This window comes from Peromyscus californicus, unplaced genomic scaffold (genome assembly GCF_007827085.1).
Source record: "Peromyscus californicus insignis strain IS unplaced genomic scaffold, ASM782708v3 Scaffold_13__1_contigs__length_99412109, whole genome shotgun sequence".
Taxonomy (NCBI): domain Eukaryota; kingdom Metazoa; phylum Chordata; class Mammalia; order Rodentia; family Cricetidae; genus Peromyscus; species Peromyscus californicus.
Genome location: NW_026294424.1, coordinates 83,007,230 through 83,025,984, shown reverse-complemented (window position 1 = coordinate 83,025,984; position 18,755 = coordinate 83,007,230). Strand labels below are relative to the sequence as shown.

General features: G+C 35.4%; 1 protein-coding gene and 1 long non-coding RNA gene across 2 annotated transcripts in view; both read left to right on the top strand.

Annotated features, from left to right (window-relative positions):
* The window catches only part of Ankrd17 (ankyrin repeat domain 17), a 135,248-nt gene that overhangs the window by 20,341 nt on the left and 96,152 nt on the right, over positions 1-18,755 (top strand).
* Positions 6,791-13,803, top strand: LOC128108593 (uncharacterized). Its single transcript, XR_008217531.1, has 2 exons — positions 6,791-6,891; positions 13,388-13,803. It is a non-coding gene; the product is annotated as an uncharacterized LOC128108593 (long non-coding RNA).

Sequence of the window (18,755 nt, the reverse complement as noted above, 5' to 3'; positions counted from 1 at the left end):
GGGGATAATGCCCCATTTTGTAGTTTGTAGCCTAGCCCTAGAGATAACTGAATGTAATGTATTTCTTAATGCATTGAATTATGAGTTTGGAAAGGATAGTCTTAGTAATTGAAATAATTCCTTGCAGGCCAACCATTCAAAGTTTGTTAAGATAGATTAAGCTAGAATTAGCATAATGGTAGCATATCTTGACACCATACTAATTGGACATTGATATCAGAGAACCCAGGTCACCAAGGAATTAGAAGAGACCTAGTGACAGCAATAGAGTTCCTTGGCGCATCTTGGTAGTTTTTACATTCTAGTGTTTCATGCCTCTGGCTTTAAGATTTTTTTCATATGATTTAAGTGTGTATTCCAGGTCACCTCCAACTTGTGTGTGTGTGTGTGTGTGTGTGTGTGTGTGTGTGTGTGTGTGTGTGTGTGTGAGACTTCTCTTGTTAGTAGTTGCTTTGGAGCAGGAGATAGTTAATATGTTGCTAGCTGTAATAAAAGTACTATACCATCAGTAGATTTAGCTTATTTAAAAATAAAACATTGAGGCCGGGCGGTGGTGGCGCACGCCTTTAATCCCAGCACTCGGGAGGCAGAGCCAGGTGGATCTCTGTGAGTTCGAGGCCAGCCTGGGCTACCAAGTGAGTTCCAGGACAGGCGCAAAGCTACACAGAGAAACCCTGTCTCGAAAAACCAAAAAAAAAAAGAAAAAAAAAAAAAAGAAAACATTGAAATAAGTAATTTTTATTGTGCCTCTGCTTGTTTTTGTTTTTTATTCTTGTACAGTACTCATAAGTTTGAAAGGTGGATGGGACTTAAAAATAATACATACTTTATCAGTTTAGTATGCATAGATCCGATTGTGAATACTAGAAAAATACTGACTTCACAGTGTGGCCAGCCTGTCATGGGGAGAGGTAACGAATGAGTGTCAGCAGACCCAGCTATTACTTCAGCTCTGCTGGGAGGCACCAGCTGCCTTCGCTACTGTGCTTATTGTTGCTTAAGCTTGGATAAGGCTTCTTAAATCATGCCGTATACAGGACACATCTAGTTTGAAATATTTTCTTTTTAAATGTAGTGATGCTCTTCTGTGCTGTCTAAGTTGAATTTTATATTTTATTTATTAGTTGGATTTGGGAAGAATAGAAAGGGACTATAATGAGAAAATAAAAATGGTGAAGATTTTAGACAGATGGTAAACTTGGCCAAGAATCTTGATGGGGTTTGTGTAGATTATGAACTTTTAAAGTAGACTTTTTTTTTTGATCATTCTGTATCCAGGATGTAGTATAGACCTTAACACCTGGTAAGTACTCAGTAAATGTATAAATGAATATGCAAACTGTTAAGGATGATCTTTAAAAAGAAAGTTACTAGGTTTAAGGACAGCCAGGCTACATAGACCCAGCTTCAAAAAAAAAGTTACTTGGGCTTTGGCTTTAGGGTTTTTATATGAGCCTAAGAAAAATCTCATTTACACAATAAAATTAAGTCTTTTAAAAATAACTAATATAGGCAGAACATAGCCTTTGTCGTATTTAGGACATACTCTCATGTCAGATGTATGTTAGAAAACTGGGGTAGAAATTACATGGTGCTCTGTGTTAGTTAATAAAGCTCTTTAATTATTGGGATTGGTAGCAATACCATGCAGTAGTCCAGCACTCTGGTGAGATGAAAGCGGGAGTGTCAGCAGTTTCTCGGCCACATTAACAGTTTGTATGCCAGCCTGTGCTGTGTGAAGCTCTGTCTCACAAATATTAAAAACAGAAGACTCAAGTGCTCTTTAATGTTGCCCATTCTTTGTCTTAGCATACATGGAAAGATTACATTAAAATTTCTTCTTTGAAAATGGCCTTTTTGGAGTCCATTACCTATGGTGGGACACCTTGTACAGTCTTGATGCAGGGGGAGGGCCTTGGACCTGCCTCAACTGAATGTACCAGGCTCTGCTGACTCCCCATGGGAGGCTTTACCTTTTTGGAGGAGGGAATGGAGGGTGAGTTGGGGTGGAGGAGGGGGGAGGGAAGAGAGGGGGAGTCTGTGGTTGGCATGTAAAATAAATAAAACTTTTCTTAATTAAAAAAAAAAAGAAAGGGCTGGGTATGGTGATGGGTGCCAGTAACCCCAGTACTTGAGAAGCTGAGGCAGGAAGATCATGAATTCAGATTAGATTGGGCCACATATCAAGTTCTCTGACATCCTGAACTTTGTCTCTAAAAACAAAAATCCCCACAATAATTAGAAAGTAAACTAGAAGACAAGTTAATTCATTTAACCATGTTTTATTTAATAGGAATATACCCAAATATTTCCTGATGATTTTGGGTGTTTAGTATATTAAATTCTTGCAGAGACATGTGTTCACAGTTGACTTCAAGTTCAAAACAAAACACCAGCACCAAACCTTGCATGGAATTTGTATTTTAACAGAAGTAGATTACATTTTTTCAGGCCAGAATATTTTAGCCCATTCTTCTCTTCTCCAAATATATGCATTTTGAAAGATTCAGTGTTGTAACATTTTAAGCAGTAACTAATTGAGATTAATTTAGCAAAAATCATTTTTTAATAAAGGGAAAAGTTAAATGCAAAATGGTGAAACTTCTGAGCTTTTCCTTATAAAGTGAAAATGTTGAGGAATTAAGTATAAGCCTGAATACCTTTATGACTAATGCTGATTTCAGATTTAGGATTTGTAATAGATTTGTGTCAAAATACTTTGTATAAAACAGTAATCAATGAGGTTTAATGTAAAAGCATGTTTAGAAAGTTACTATATGGCTATATTCTGGTATATACAGAGTATGTGTAATGAAGAGTGTTAATTATAGTGTTACTTACTGTATAAATAAATGTCTATCAGTAGTGGACTGATGAAATATGTCACAGAACTGTTTTTATTAGAAATTAGAGCAGTTGTTAAAAATAGATTTTACGTGTACTAGTCGGAGCATATGTTGTAGAGTACTTCATTTAAACAGTAAGGGTGCTTAACATATAGTTTCCATACACAGTCCAGCTCTGTTTGGAGAACTGGAGCCAAAATACTGCAGCCCCTTATATAGGCATATAACCTTTGTGCAGCTTCCCGTATGTGTTCTAAAAGGTTAAAGGCAGCTTCATTAGGAAAAGGAAAGTGACAGTATGTGTATGCTAACCTGAACAACTGAACTGTAGGAGAAAGATCTGAAAATTCTGTTGATGTCTTTCAAAATTTGGACTCCATTATGTGTATCTTTTTCTTATCCCAGACAAAGGGGAAAAAAAATCAGCTACCTGTGATTCAGCAAGTGATGATTCTTCCCTTTCCATGTACAAAAACTGATGTTTCCTCAGACAGTCCTTCTGGATCCTACTTTTCTTTTTTTCCCCACCTCCTACCTATTTAACTCATCTCTAGATTACGTAGACACAGTACAGTGTGTGTGTGTGTATGCTATGTAAATAGTTGTACAGGTGCCAATTTTTTTGTATTTTCATTTTTGCAGAGGCTAGAATCCGTCGTACAGATGGAAACAGGGACAACTATGCATAACATACTTCCATTTGTGTAAATAGTTTTATACTAAGGTGTATATGAAAAATGTGGGCTGTAAAATTGATTGTACCTCTTAAGGATGATAGGAGTTTGCTTTTCTGTTTTTAATTGTATCTATTTTTGTGGAGGTTTGCTTTTCTGTTTTTAATTGTATCTATTTTTGTGGTGCTGACGATCAAACTCAGGACCCTGTATATGTATGGCCAGTGCTGCATCCTCAGTCCTGTGTATGTATTATGTTTTATGCTGTTAGTGTTTTCCATGTATATGGATTACTTTATAGGTAAAAGATGTAGTTAGTAAAAGAAAATAAGCTTAATGGTAAGGAAAAAAATATTGCTATAATAAACTAGAAATACATCTATAATCTTTAGTCATTTTATAGTATAACTAGGTTAGGAGAGATAGGTATAACGTACATATGCACTGATGTTTTATAGTGTCCTTTCAAAAATCTTGTTGTATTTTATAAACATTTTCACTAAATTGTTTTTTAAGTCTTTAAGACATTTCATTATGTGTGGCTAGGCTATTGTGCAATTGTGGTTTTTTGTTTTTTTTCTTCTAAACTATCTTATACTGTATTGGAAAAACTCATAAATATATACGTTTTGAGAAGTATGTTTTCTTTTCTTAGTATTGTCCTTTTGTTTGAAAAATTTGAATTTTGAAATCTCACCAGGTTTGATTGCCACCACCAAAAGTAATCAAGATCTAGGGAAATATCAACGCAGAATAGAGTTCTAGCTTGACAATACATTGTGTATACTTTCTATCTTGCTTGCTTTTTCCTTGTTTAGACCACTTTTGGCTTCTGGCTGTTTTCTCCTTTTTTTTTGTTTTGTTTTGTTTTTTTCGAGACAGGGTTTCTCTGTGTAGCTTTGCGCCTTTCCTGGAACTCACTTGGTAGCCCAGGCTGGCCTCGAACTCACAGAGATCCGCCTGCCTCTGCCTCCCGAGTGCTGGGATTAAAGGCGTGCGCCACCACTGCCCGGCTGTTTTCTCCTTTTTAATGTGAAACTTCACTGGACATTTGAATCTTTTTTTTTTTTGGTATTTTGAGACAGGGTTTCTCTGTGTAGTTTTGGTACCTATCCTGGATCTTGCTCTGTAGACAGAGATCCGCCTGCCTCTGCCTCCCGAGTGCTGGGATTAAAGGCGTGCGCCACCACCTTTATATGTGTCTCTTAGCATGTTAATTACATAATAATATTGCCTTTAGAAAAAAGTGGTCTCGTCATTGAAATCAGTTTTGGACAGCTGACAAGGGATTTTTTTTCCCTATAAAATAAAGTTGAGTTGATGACTCTTTTTTTTTTTTTTTTTTTGGTTTTTCGAGACAGGGTTTCTCTGTGTAGCTTTGCGCCTTTCCTGGAACTCACTCTGTAGTCCAGGCTGGCCTCTTGAACTCACAGAGATCCGCCTGCCTCTGCCTCCCAAGTGCTGGGATTAAAGGCGTGTGCCACCATTGCCTGGCCTTGAGTGATGACTCTTAAAATCAATGAATCTTAAGACAGATGTGTATGCATCTCATTTCATACTATTTTGCTTCCTTTAATATCGAGTCATTGTATTAACCAGGTAGCTTAGAAAAGTTAATGGGAAAATCACTATTTTCATGTATAACAAAAATATTACAGAACTCTAACATTAATCTTAGAGTCATACCTGCCTTTGCTTATTTATGAAGTTCTTCTCTTAGCCTAGAGATGAAGTTTGTTTGAAGCTTAAAGTTAGTTGACTTTGAAGGTAGGAGATAAAATTTAGTTTGCTGGTTTCACTTTGTGCTAGGTTTCAGCAGGGAGATTATTTGGAGGAACTGCCAAGTAGACATTACCATACCTAAATGTGGACACTAGGGATGGGCCCAGGGCAGTAGCATTTATGATATTACTTGTTTACCATTAACTTCATTGAGTCCCACAGTTCTAGATTGAATGTGGCTTTGGTTTTGTTATGTAACTCTGTGCCCAATCTGAGCCATTGTTTCATTATCCATGAAATGTAAATAATATTGCCTAGAGAAAGACTGTAGTAGATGATTCTGAGAATAAAATCCAGAGCAGGCTACCTAGATTCACCAGTTTTAGTCCCTCAACCAAATCAATTTAGCTGAGACGAATTGGACAAGAAGCTTCATGCTGTCTGGTTTCCTCATCTTTAACGTGGATATCATACAACATCCTTTAAGACTGAAAATTCAGTGAGTTAATAGACACAAAAGCATTTCAATGGCATATAGTAAACCCACTAAGCTTATTAGTACTATTTTAAGTTACTGTCACATAGCTGGGTTATTATGAAGGCTAAATAACATGTTCTTGTTGTTTTTTTAACATAAAACAAAACTCATACATTGCCTGCCACAGTAAAACTGTCTCTTTATTACTATACAGTAGATACTTTACCTCGCTTTATCTCATATGAACTTGTTAGGAAGAAACCTCATCTTGGCTACTCTTAAAATACTTTGTTGGGGTTGGGGGTTTAGCTCAGTGGTAGAGCACAAGGCCCTGGGTTCGGTCCTCAGCTCCAGAAAATTTAAAAACAAATAAACAAACAAAAAAACCTTTCTGTTATACAATAGTTATGCCAAGTGTCTTATAATATTTATGTTAATAGAAAAACTACACTATTGTAGTTAATAAATGAAGTTAAAGGCATTACCAGAAAATGAGTATACTGTAGTATATAGTAGATGTTCATTTGGTACTTACAGGGTTTTACAAACAGTTGAGTTTATAGAAAAGCAGTTTACCATTTTAAAAGTCTGCATTAAGCCAGCTATAGGAGTTAGGTATATTATATAATCCATTTGCTAGGATGTTCCAAATTCCTAGCTTGGCACTATCGTGCCGCCTCCTCTGCATGTTTAATACAACAATTAATCTCATTGTAAGACTTTACTAAGGATAAATTGCTATGAACCCCACTTGAACCTCATTTGTTCAACCAGGAAACTAAAATGTTAAGTAGCTTTAAAAAAAATATACACATACATATATGTATTCTTTTAGGAAAATTTGGGATTTCATAATTAGTAATGGTAAAATAGGAGATTTTTATCTATTGAAATTACTTGGCAGAAGTTTGCTTTGAAATAGAGCCTCTGTGTCTTTAAAGAATACGCAGTGAGTCACCCCCTGCTCTTTTGGTAGATGCCTGGCTGGTGAAGAGCTAAGCTGCTTTAGGCATGTAATAGAACATTCCATTTCCTGTTCCCTTGCTGACACAGAGGAGTGTTCCTGCTGGCAATGATCTAATCATAGTGCAGTAGAAACATGGCAGTTTGAGAAACCATGGTGGAGACAGCGGCTGAAATGGAAGCGTATGTGCTAGAAGACATTCTGGAGGTAGGCTTAGGGCTGGACATGAAATGAAAGTGGAAATTTGAACAAAGAAATCTTACTGCTAGAATTATTTTACAGATGAATAGATTAGAGGAGAGAGACAGAGCATAAAAGCAAGACACGGACAGACCTTATTTCCTGTGAGAATGTGTCAGTCTGTTCACATGATTATTAAACTATAGACTTACTTGGTTTAAACCTCATGTTTTATAAATTGTAGATATATTTGGTAGGAAAAAAGGGAGAGAGGGTTCGGACTTGATTAAAAGCCTTGTGCTCGTGGTGACCTTTAGATTAACTCATTAGAAGGTGGGGTCTGCAAAGCAGCTTGAAGTAGGTTTAGTATCATATGTCTTAGAATTCATTTACATATCTAAGCCTAAAGCTGTGCTTGCAATTAATTGTAAAAACTGCTGGTTATTTTAGCTTGAGAATCTAATTGCTTAATGTAAGTGGTACACTCTGATCTAGATTTTTTTCATGTGACTTCATTGTAAAATAAATTAGAAATTTAATTTAAAAACCCCTAAATTTGGATTCTGATGCTAGAATGCTATCGATAAAAATCTGTGATTTAAGTCATGAGTATTTTAAATTACACTTTTTTTTTACTGATTTTATCAATTTTAAATGACACCATTTGAATAGAAAGCAACTCAAGGAAATAGGTGTCAAAGTGAAACTGTGATTGATTATGGCCTTGGTTATAGCATGCTACCAAAAATTTGTATTTAGTTAAATCTCATGTCTTTCTCTGTGAGGATGCAGGGCTTTTATTGTGATGGTTACTGTTTTGTTTCTTTCTTTTTTTTTTTTTTTCTCGTCTTTAAGAAAGGGAATAAAAAGCCTGGCTATTCGGGTATAGAGGCTTTATGGTAGTGTGAGGATAATTGTTACCGTTTCACTGTCTTCAAGAGAGATTTCATTGTGGGGAGAGGGCTTGGGAGCTGCTGCAAAGGGAAGCTAGGCGGGGCCAAGAGGAGAAAAAAAGCCTATGCGCATTATAAAGTGCTGCATGATCAATGAGCATTTTCTGGAGTCTTTCAGTGTGTGCCTGGAGCTGACATTGCAGCAAGTCTCAGGGTTCTGCAGAATGAAAACTGATTCCATTGTATTATCTACCTCCTTGCAGACACCTGCCCAACATGCCCCCCCCCAAATGTTATTGTGTAAGTTGAATTGTGTGGTTAATTTCCATTCTTTTCCTCCCCCACCTCCCAGCTCTGACACTATTAGTAGGTTTCCCTTAAAATGCTGTGAAATTATTTACTTGGAAACAGTGGTATATACATTGATTAAGAGACTTCTGTAATTACAAGCGGTCACATGACTTCGTTGGCAGTACAGTTTAAAGAGACCTAATTAGATTTTAAAGCTCTGGGTAGTCCTTTTTAAATTTCTTTAAAACATTTGCTTGGATTTTATAGAAGTATGAATCATGGAGTTTTAAACCTATTTAACAGTTTTCGTAGAACATTTAAATTTAAGAGTATAAAAGGTGTTAAGTGTCTTCATTTTCTGATGATAAAACCTCTAAGCATAGTTTTCTTTAAGTACAGATTCTTTACATCTGTTGTAACAGTTGCTTGTCATTATTTCCATTAAATTGCCAGATTTGGATGTTGCATTGCCTAATTTATTCATTGTTACCAGTTATTAAAATCACTGCAATTTTGTTTGTCCTAATTTTCCACCTATTTTGATTTGATTTCTTTATACCTGTTGCATTAAACTGTATTGAGTAGTTTTCTGTTTAAAATACTAAATTCAGTTTAGTTGGCAGAATAGATGTGAAAAATTTGCCAGTTATTAAGAGGATTACTTTCCAGAAGTGAAAGTAATTAGAGTGGTGCAATACCAGAATAGAAGTGCAAAGATGTGTTTTCCAGCTTTGACCTTTTCGAAAGTGCATCCTATTGTAAGTAGACAACTTATATAACGAGCTTTCCTAAAAAATATCCTTTGACTTCTTTCTTTAAGAGCTTACTTGTTAGAAAGGTTGATGATGGGTAATGAAGGGCATCTGTACACCAGTGTCAGTCTAAGTATTGTAAGGAACTTTAAGCCACTTGAAGTGTATTATTTGTAGTTTTTGCCTTTGTCATTTTATTTATTAAACATATAGAACGTTTGGATTTTTTATTTATATTAAATCGACATCGATTCCTTTTTTTCTGGTTTGTAACTTGACCCTTTGAATCATACAAGTTTTAAAAGTTCTCTTATTAAGGCTGGGCGGTGGTGGCTCACGCCTCTAATCCCAGCACTTGGGAGGAAAAGGCAGGCGGATCTTTGTGAGTTCGAGGCCAGCCTGGTCTACAGAGCGAGATCCAAGAAAGGCGCAAAGCTACACAGAGAAACCCTGTCTTGAAAAACCAAAAAAAAAAAAAAAAAAAAGTTCTCATTAAATCTTAGTAAAAGAGAACTTAAAACCAGAAAATGCAGACATATCCTTATAGTGCTGTGGTTTTGTTTTTTAATTTTAAAAATTAAAATTTCTTGTGGTTTACTTTATAAACCACATTTTAACATCTTAAACACTTTAAATAGAACCACAAATATATGTGTGTGTATACACACACACATTCATAAAGTATAGTTGAAGCTTTAAATCTTTAAAATCTTAAATATATTTCTGAAATTTATAATAAAACTAGAAGAGGTTGATTATAATTTATATTATTTCTTTTTAACTGTCCAGTTTGTTGAATGAGAATAATTTGATTAAGCACTATTTCTCTTTCCAAACTAAAGTAGTCAAATGCTTCTGTTCCTTCTGCTACACTTCTGTAAAAGGAATCAATAATACTCAAGAAATTAGAAGATCACACTTGATAGGAATAGGGCTTTCATCCAGTGTATAAATACTTCTTTTAATGCAATATTTGCTGTTTTGTATAGACATGACTTTAATTTCAGAATGTCATGGTTTTCTTGTCAGTAATATGTAGTAGACAATATCCGTAGTCGTTAAGAGAACTCACAGGAAGAAAAGTCCTCAGTTCTGTGGGAGGTGAGGGGTAGCCTGAATTTGAATGACTAAGAACATTGTGTGGAAAAAACTTGAGGTGTATATAGAGTTTTTGGATACAATAACATGAAATACAGGAAATCATTTATCTTTAATTTTAATTAAATTCCAAATTCTTTAAAGTATATCTTTGATTTTTATTTTTTCTTTTGAAAACAAATTTATGAAAATAGGAATGGTCCTAGTACTGAGTATAATTCTCATGCTCAGTCTTTTCTTTGTTAACTAAAGCTAGGATTATAGATTTATGCTTGATATTACAGGTCACAGTGTCTATAAGGTAAAAAGCCCTGACTCCATGATTGAACATTTGACTGTACTCTTTTAAGTTGAAACTGGAATAATACTATTGAAGCTAAGTAAACAGGTTTATCATATAACCCCTTCTTACTGTATAATCTTACTTTGATATCCCATGGTTTTCGTTTGTTTTTAAACTAAGATTGAAAAAGCCATAGAGCAGTTACTATTTTTCATTTGTCAAGAGATGGGCAGTGGTAAATTATTCTACTTGTGGTTCAAATAGGGAAAGTCTGCTGTTTACTATTGTTTTTTGTAAAGTGGTTCTAAATCTCCATGTAAGTAGCCTCTTTACACAGGTATTGGCTGTATTTCTTTTTATATTCTAAAACATACCAGCATATTTAACACATATCATTCTTATACTATACCAATAAATTTCACAGTGTATAGTTAAATTTTGTGTCATCATAGTGGCAGTTCTGTTGGGCAGAACTGGACTAACTAACCCGTAGGTCTCAAGTGTAGGTTGTTCTGCTGGAAATAAGTTTAACAAAACATGTAAATTGTTTCAGTTGATAACTAATTTCAGTTGAGTAAAAGGTTTTAGATTTAAGATATGAGACATGTTAGATGACTAAATATCTGTTTACTCACTTGGTTTTTTTTGTTTGAACAAATGCAGTGTAGGTGGATGGGTACAGGAAATTCAGCAGTTAGCCCAGCTCATTTTGTTTCAAGAGGTTAAATTTTAAGAGTACAGAGGAAAGAAATGTTGCCATTAATACTTTAAACAGTTTAAAATTGAGAACCTGTATGGATCCCAATTTGTTTACTAATATTTTTCTTCATTGTTTCTACCTAAACAATTTGAGGTCTATTTTCAGAAATATCTTTAGAAAGCTGACATGGTTAATATTGTCTTAATTTTTCATTAATCTGATTCTTCTGGGTGGTAGACATGGTCTCACTGTCTAGTAATCCTGGTGGCTTTGAATTTGAAGAGTTCTCCTGGGCCTTTTATGTACCTGTGCATTCTAAATGTACCACCACCACTCTTGCTTAAATTGTCAGTTTTAAGTTTTTATTGTCTGGATTTCATTATAATGTTTTCATAGGTTGCCCTTTTATGTATATGTTTTTGTGTGTGTGTGTGTGTGTGTGTGTGTGTGTGTGTGTGTGTGTCTGTCAATATCCTATACTGCTTTTATTTTTTATTCTTGCCATTTAAAACCATGTATGTATATATATGATACACATATAGGTACTTACACATACTACACACACATTTTGACTGGTTTTGGTAGTGTAGATGATCTGTTTTTAGTCTAGTTTGTCTTGGAATGGTGGGCAGAAATTGCAACATTACTTTTATACCAACTTTGGGAGAGCAATAAATCTCTGAAGGGTAAGTTTGTAGTAGTAATCCCTTTAACATTTTAGAGACACTTTAATGGCATATAGAAGCTCCAGACAGTTTACACAAAGGTAGAAGTATGTAAATAAAAATCAGTTACTTTCATAGGAGAATATATGATTCAAATGAGGCTCTACAGTGAGCCTCTAATTGCACACTGACCCATTGTAATCTAGTGGTCAGTGCATTGTGTGGAGCATGACCTAGAACAGTCTGTATGGTGCAGTATCTGCATGCATGCAACAACTTTGAAATCTTCCTCATTCTGAATTGTTGAGAGATTTGTTGAGAAGCTCATTCTGATGTAAAATAAACTTGATCATTGCCAAGTTGATGAGCATCAGAGATGTGCTTTATTATTGGTTTCAGTGTGCAGGTCTGTGAGATGATGACTTTTGGTTTCATGAGTGATTGGATTAATATTGACTATTAATAATTGGCTTTTCGATGAAGCTAGATGTCCTGTAATTGGGTAGGGGTTGTAAGTATGAGTTGTATGATGAGCCATATTAGCTACTTATTTATTGGATATTTAGGTTATTATCAAAGGGGGAATAATATACCAAGTCTTTCATAAGATCCTTATTCCTCTAGTGAATCTAAATGATTCTGTGTGGAAGTAGAGACCTACTTCATAAAAGGAAAAATGAAGTAACCTATATAAACATTGATCACAGTAGTTAGCACATAGTTGACACTTAATTGCTAGATTTTCTTTTAAAGTAGCAGTAACCTTCATGTACCATGTTTATGCTTATCCTCCATTTGACAGATGAAAAATTGAGCCTAAGAGATTATTCAAATAATCTTTATAGTCTTAGCATTCGTTCAAATAATCTTTATGGTCTTAGCATTCAAACTGCATAAAAGTTAAGGGCTCAAAAGAGTTTTTGATTTTGAGAGTATCAGTATTTTTACTAAAGATGATCAGCATTTGTTGTATTATTAGAAATTAAAATGTAGAAAACTTAAACATTTCCATACTCATGTAAATACTAAACCTATTGCTTATACATCTATTCAAAAATAAGCTATTTTTCAAAGGAAGTACCAAGAAGAGTGTTGATGCTTTATATTTCTGTAGAGAACTTTCAAGTCTTACTTAGTAGAAGAGGATTCAACTGTCATCTGCTTTTATATTCACTGTTTAATATATTATTTTGGTGAAGTCTCGGAAGAAATTCAAGTGCACAGTGATACAGGTTTGGAAAGCATGATAATAACTGATCATTGTAGGTAGTCTTAATATCTCTCAGAACCTGTTCATGTGGTAGTTCTTTGTAAATTGGTTTTACATTTACTGTGTATGTGTAGGTGTGTGTGCTTGTGTGAATGTGTTTGGGCCCTTGAGTCCGTGAGTGGAAACTAGGACAACTTACAGGCATCTGTTCTCCCCATTTGGGTTCTAGGGATCAAACAAAATCTGGTTGTTAGGCTTGGCAACAAACACCAATAACTGCTGTGTCACAAACAGTAGTTTCTTTAACATGGAATCTGAGAAATTACCTTTATATTTTGTGAGGTATCTTAAACTGGTGTACTTTGTTTTTGTTTATTTTTGAAGACAGGTTTTCTCTGGGTAGCCCTGGCTGTCCTGGAACTTGTTCTATAGACCAGGCTGGCCTCGAACTTAGAGAATCACCTGCTGCCTTCTGAGTGCTGGGACTAAAGGCGTGTGCCACCACCACTCTAAACTGGTGTACTTTGAATATGTCTAAAGCAGGAATTATTTTATAACATACTAGTCATTTAGAAGATACTGTGGGGTTTTGTTGGTGTGATGTTTGTTTAAATTCTACAATTAAAAACAGGTCCCGGGAGATGACTCAGCCTGTGAAGGGAAATGGCTGCCCAAACTGACAGTCTGAATTTGATCCTTGGGACCTGCTTGATGGAAGAAGGACAGAATTGATTCCCACCAGCAGTCATCTGATCTCTTCTTCACTTGTGTGCCATGGGTGCATTCGAGTATGTGTGCACGTAAACTTCAGACATAGAAACTAACATATAAATGATGTTACTATTCTCTAAAAATTGAAAAATTAGCAAGCTGTATTATGCTGTTATAGTATCTGATACGGTTTTCAGAATCTAATTTTACCTGAAAGTCTGAATTTAATAATTAACAAAGAATGTGAATAGTCTTTCTTGAAATGACATTCTTGTTTTGTTCATTTTGAGAGAATGTCTGCCACTAAATCTGAATAAAAAATATTTTAAGAAATGACGTTCACTTTCGTAGATTTTTTTTGGGGTAACATATACATTCAACAGAAATGCTTTCAGATTTATCATATAGAATTTTTTAAGAGTAATATACTCATGGTTTAAAAGTTAGAAATTGCTGTGTCATAGTGGCGCATCATACCTGCAATCCTTGCTGAGGTAGGGGAACTGTGAGCTCAAGGATAGGACAAGATCTAGGGAGAGTTCTGACCAGCCTGGGCTTCCAAAAGAAACCTGGACTAAATAAACAAATGCATGGGGCGGGGGTTGTTTTTTGCAAACCTTTTTTAGCATTCAAACTGCATAAAAGTTAAGGGCTTAAAAGAGTTTTTGATTTTGAGAGTATCAGTATTTGTACTGAAGACAATATTTGTACTATTAGAAATTAAATTTAGAAAACAAACATTTCCATGTTCATGTAAATGCTAAACCTATTGCTTATACATATAAAAGAAACTGACTTTGTTTCTTTGCCCTCTTATCTGTGCATTTATAGTAGAAAATGTGCCTACTGCTAGCTACTATAGATTTATGGAATGGTTTTCATTTGTACTATTAATATATTAAGTGGTAGCAAATTTTTGGTCCATTACTTTTGTATTGGTGTATGATCTGCATGATGAAATAGGCAAACAACCACCTTAGTATTACAAAGGTAATTTCAGTGTGTGTGTGTGTGTGTGTGTGTGTGTGTGTGTGTGTGTGTGTGTGTGTGTGTGTGTGTGTGTGTGTGTCTGGTATTCCATGCCAGGTTTTGTGTAGTGCTTGGAGTCTACCACAATGCTTTGTGCGCACCATGCAAGAAGGCTGCTAACTGAGCCCATCTCCTAAAAGTAATTTTGACCTCACTGTTCTTCTGGAGTCTTGGGTATCTGTGGAGAGGTAAATACCTACTTCTCAGAGGGTATATCCCAGTTACCACACTTGATCTACGAGCTACCTGTATATCACCCAGCTGTTAAGAGGAACAAAAACTAGTATTTAGATTTTAGACACAAGTAACCTTGATTCAAATGTATTGCTTTATCATTTTATTAAATTTATTAAGTCACTACAAACTTCTCTAATGTGTTTTGACAATCCCTTCTGGGTCAGTGTGCCCTCCGTTACAGTATAGCCAAATTTAGGAAGTGGAGGAACACTGGTGGTTTGAGTATGAGTTCTGTCTTCATCACTCAGGATTCTTAGAAGTGAGGAGTTTGAGGGCTCTAGTGAAGTAGTGAGAGGATAAACTACAAATCGGTAGAAAAGTAGTTGTTTTTCTTTAAAGAATTTTCAGTTAATTTATTATGTGTATGTTTGAGTGCCTGCATGTATGTGTGTGTGCACCATGTGTGCCTGGTGTCCATGGAGTTCCTGAAGAGGATGTCAGATCCCTTGGAACTGTAGTTGTAGATGGTTTTGAGCTACTATGTGGGTGTGGGGAACTGAACCCAGGTCCTCTAGAGTAGCAAATACTCTGAACTGCTGAGCTGTCACTCTAGTATCATGTTGTACTGTTAGAGATATTTAAAAACTGAAATGATTTTATGAATTCTGTCATTTGCTTGAGTCTGAATAGGGATGATTTGTAAGTTGTGGATTGTTTGATCATGCATTCTGGGAAGTGAGAGAGACACATGAGGATGGTGCTGGTGCACACCTTTAATCCCAACACTTGGGAGGCGGAGGCAGGTGGAGCTCTGTGAGTTAAAGGCTAACCTGGTCTACGGAGTGAGTTCTAGGGCGGCAAGGGATATAGAGAGACCTCGTCTCTTAAAAAAATAAAACAAAAAATAGATGAAACAGTTTTTCAAATTTGAGCAATTTTTCCTTGAAGGCTATAGAGATAATCTTTTCATTCTCCTGTCCTCACACAGACGCTGCTTTGGTTTTTATTCAGTTAAGAGTTTTTTTTTCCTCAGAGACTACTTAGTTTATATATTTAGAAAAGTGAAAAATAAGTTAAAGCAAAATGGCTTGTGAAATGACTTTGGTAAACATATTTGCTACCAAGTCTAAATAGCAGAATTCGGTTCCCAGAACCACATGGTGAAAGGAGAGAACCAGTTTCTGCATCTTGTCCTTTGACCTCCATTTTTGTCTTGTGGTTATGTGTGCATGCACATAAGTAAATAAATATAAAGAATATTTTCAGGATATATGTGCCTTCATTCATTAAAAAACTAAGCTGAGAGCAGAAAGTGCTTGTTACACAAGACTGAGTGTCTGAGTTTGAATCTCTAGCACCTCAGTAAATATATTACCTGGATATTGTTTCTTGATTTCTTTTATCTTATTGAAGATGTTCACTCTTATTCATAGCTTGCTAGGAGTTTTGAATCCTAGCAGGATATTGAATTTTCCTGCTTTTATGTTAGTATTTGTATATCTTTTGTGTACTGAGACTTGCCTTCTTTGTTACTGTGTGGTCTGTATTGACTTTGGGATTTTAGCCAACTTTGTATTCTTGGGATAAAATTCACTTGATCATAATGTATGACCCTTACTTTATATGGCTAGACTTGTTTGCTTATACCTGTAAAGGATTATTTTCCTTGCAAGGTATATTGGTTTTTATTTTCTTGTAATACCGTTAACTTCTTTTTGTATGATGGGAAATATATCCTTCTATTCTGCAGATAGAGATTAAAACTCTTTCAATATTTCATTTTCAAACATCCTTGTAAAAAACAATTCTCATGAAATGTTTCCTTAATAATAAACAAACAAGTCACTATTAACATAAACAGTTAATATTTAATGTTTTCAAGTTTTATAGAAGACAGTAAATTGATGGAAATTTTTATTGCAACAGTAGAACATGAAGAAGCTGTGCATCTGTTCTTATAAACTTTTTGGGGTAAAAAGAAAAAATATGGGAGGCCTGGAAATGTCTTGGAATCTCCAGCTAAAGGCCTTGTCAAAGTTAAGTGTCTTTAGTGAGGTTATGCTTGTTCAACAAACTGCCTTCTAGGGTTCCTGTATTGTTTTTCACTTGAACAACAGCAAGAAGTCCGATGAAATTCCTGCTTTCATGAAGTTTAACTTTTGTTTGGCAAGACTGACAATATACAGCTAGATAAGCGAATACCACTTAATATATTAATAGTATTAGTATAATTTACTGTTCTGTGAACTACTATAAATCTAAAGCTTGAGCAAACTGAACAAAGGGGAAGAGTTGTTCATAGAAACTTAGTGGCAGATTAAACAGATACGTGAATGTTGAGATGATCATAGAGAGTTCTAGCACAGGAAACTAATCATAAAGATCTGGGGAAAGCCCCTACAATTGATATTTTGAACGGGGGGAGGTATTGCGAAGTGGTAGACATAATGGTAATTTCTATAAAGTAATCAGCAATGAGACAGTTTTCTCAGTTATACAGAAAATTGCTGTGAGGTTTATGAAGGGAGGAGGAACTTGACTTGATGCCTTTCTGGAATCCTTCCTCTCCTATTCCTTCTCAGTTTCTAAACATGCAGTGCACTTATACACACCCATACACATACATACATACATACACAGAGAGAGAGAGAGAAAGAGAGAGAGAGAGAGAGAACACCAAGCTAGCCTGTGTTGTTTTGGGGACATCTGGAGCCTCTCTGATAAATAAAAAGTATAGGGAGGTATCTCATGCTTGACACTAAGATTGACAGTTAATAACCCACGTCTTCTGAGAGTAGCATTGTTCACCTGTGCAGGATACCTCTGTTCAAACTCCTTTTTTGTTGTTGTTTTAAATTATATTTTGTAATTAACTTACAAACAAGCGTGTTTCCATAAGACTTTTTTTTACATCCAAGTTTTATTCAGCTCACCTCTTATCTGTCTCCATACCCAAAACTCAGTGCCTTGGTTTCTGTAATGTAAATTGTATTCATCCATATGATTAGGAAAATAAACTGTGTTGTAATAACATAATAATTTGCTTTCCTGTTTTCTATCACAGGACCTTGAGTAGCTGAGAGCTATACCCACCTAAGATGTCTAACTATTTCAGAGTTACTCAGCTTAGTGTAGTTGGCAGGAAATTGGCTTAAAGGGTAGAACTTAATATTTATTTGGTTCTGAATAGCCATAGACAAATAGAACATTGGGTAAATAGAAAACGTTGTCGATCTGTTAAAATTGAGTGTGTTAATTTTTCATATATTTTAAGTGTAAAATATAATTGGTGGTACTTTAAGTTGCATTTTATGTGTGATGTGAAGAATTCTGGTAGAAATAGAAATCAGTATGATAACAAGCCCGCCCCAACAACCGGAAGTTACATTTCTTAATACCCATGTCCATATTAAGCTGAACAATATGTTTAGGTCACCTAAGAGGATTCTTTTGATAATACAAATGATCATTGTTAATCTTTGTATTTTGAGCTATTCTGATGTTACATTTGCTTAGGACAGTTGAAAAAATAGTCCCATTTTTAGGATGAAGGCAGAACTTTGATGTAAACACTCAGTGGCTCAAACTCTGTATGCCTGCTGCTACTTGGCTGTCAGCATACCACATTAGCTCTACTGGAAAAACTAAGACAGCACACTTGGATTAATGAATTCTTTTTTTTTTTTTTTTTTTTTTTTTTTTGGTTTTTCGAGACAGGGTTTCTCTGTGTAGCTTTGCGCCTTTCCTGGAACTCACTTGGTAGCCCAGGCTGGCCTCGAACTCACAGAGATCCACCTGGCTCTGCCTCCCGAGTGCTGGGATTAAAGGCGTGCGCCACCACCGCCTGTCAATGAATTCTTTTTTAAGCATGGATTTTCGTGATTTTAACTCCATCTTTCTAGTCTAGGAAAAATATTTTAAAGTAAGAATTACTGTATATAATAAATACTGTATAAAGTTAGGATTATTGCAAGTTGATTCAGCAGGTAAAGGCACTCAGCTTGGAGACATGAATTTGATACCTGGAACTGGCATAAAAGTGAAAGGAGAGAACCAACTCTACAAGTATAGTGTTCATCAAA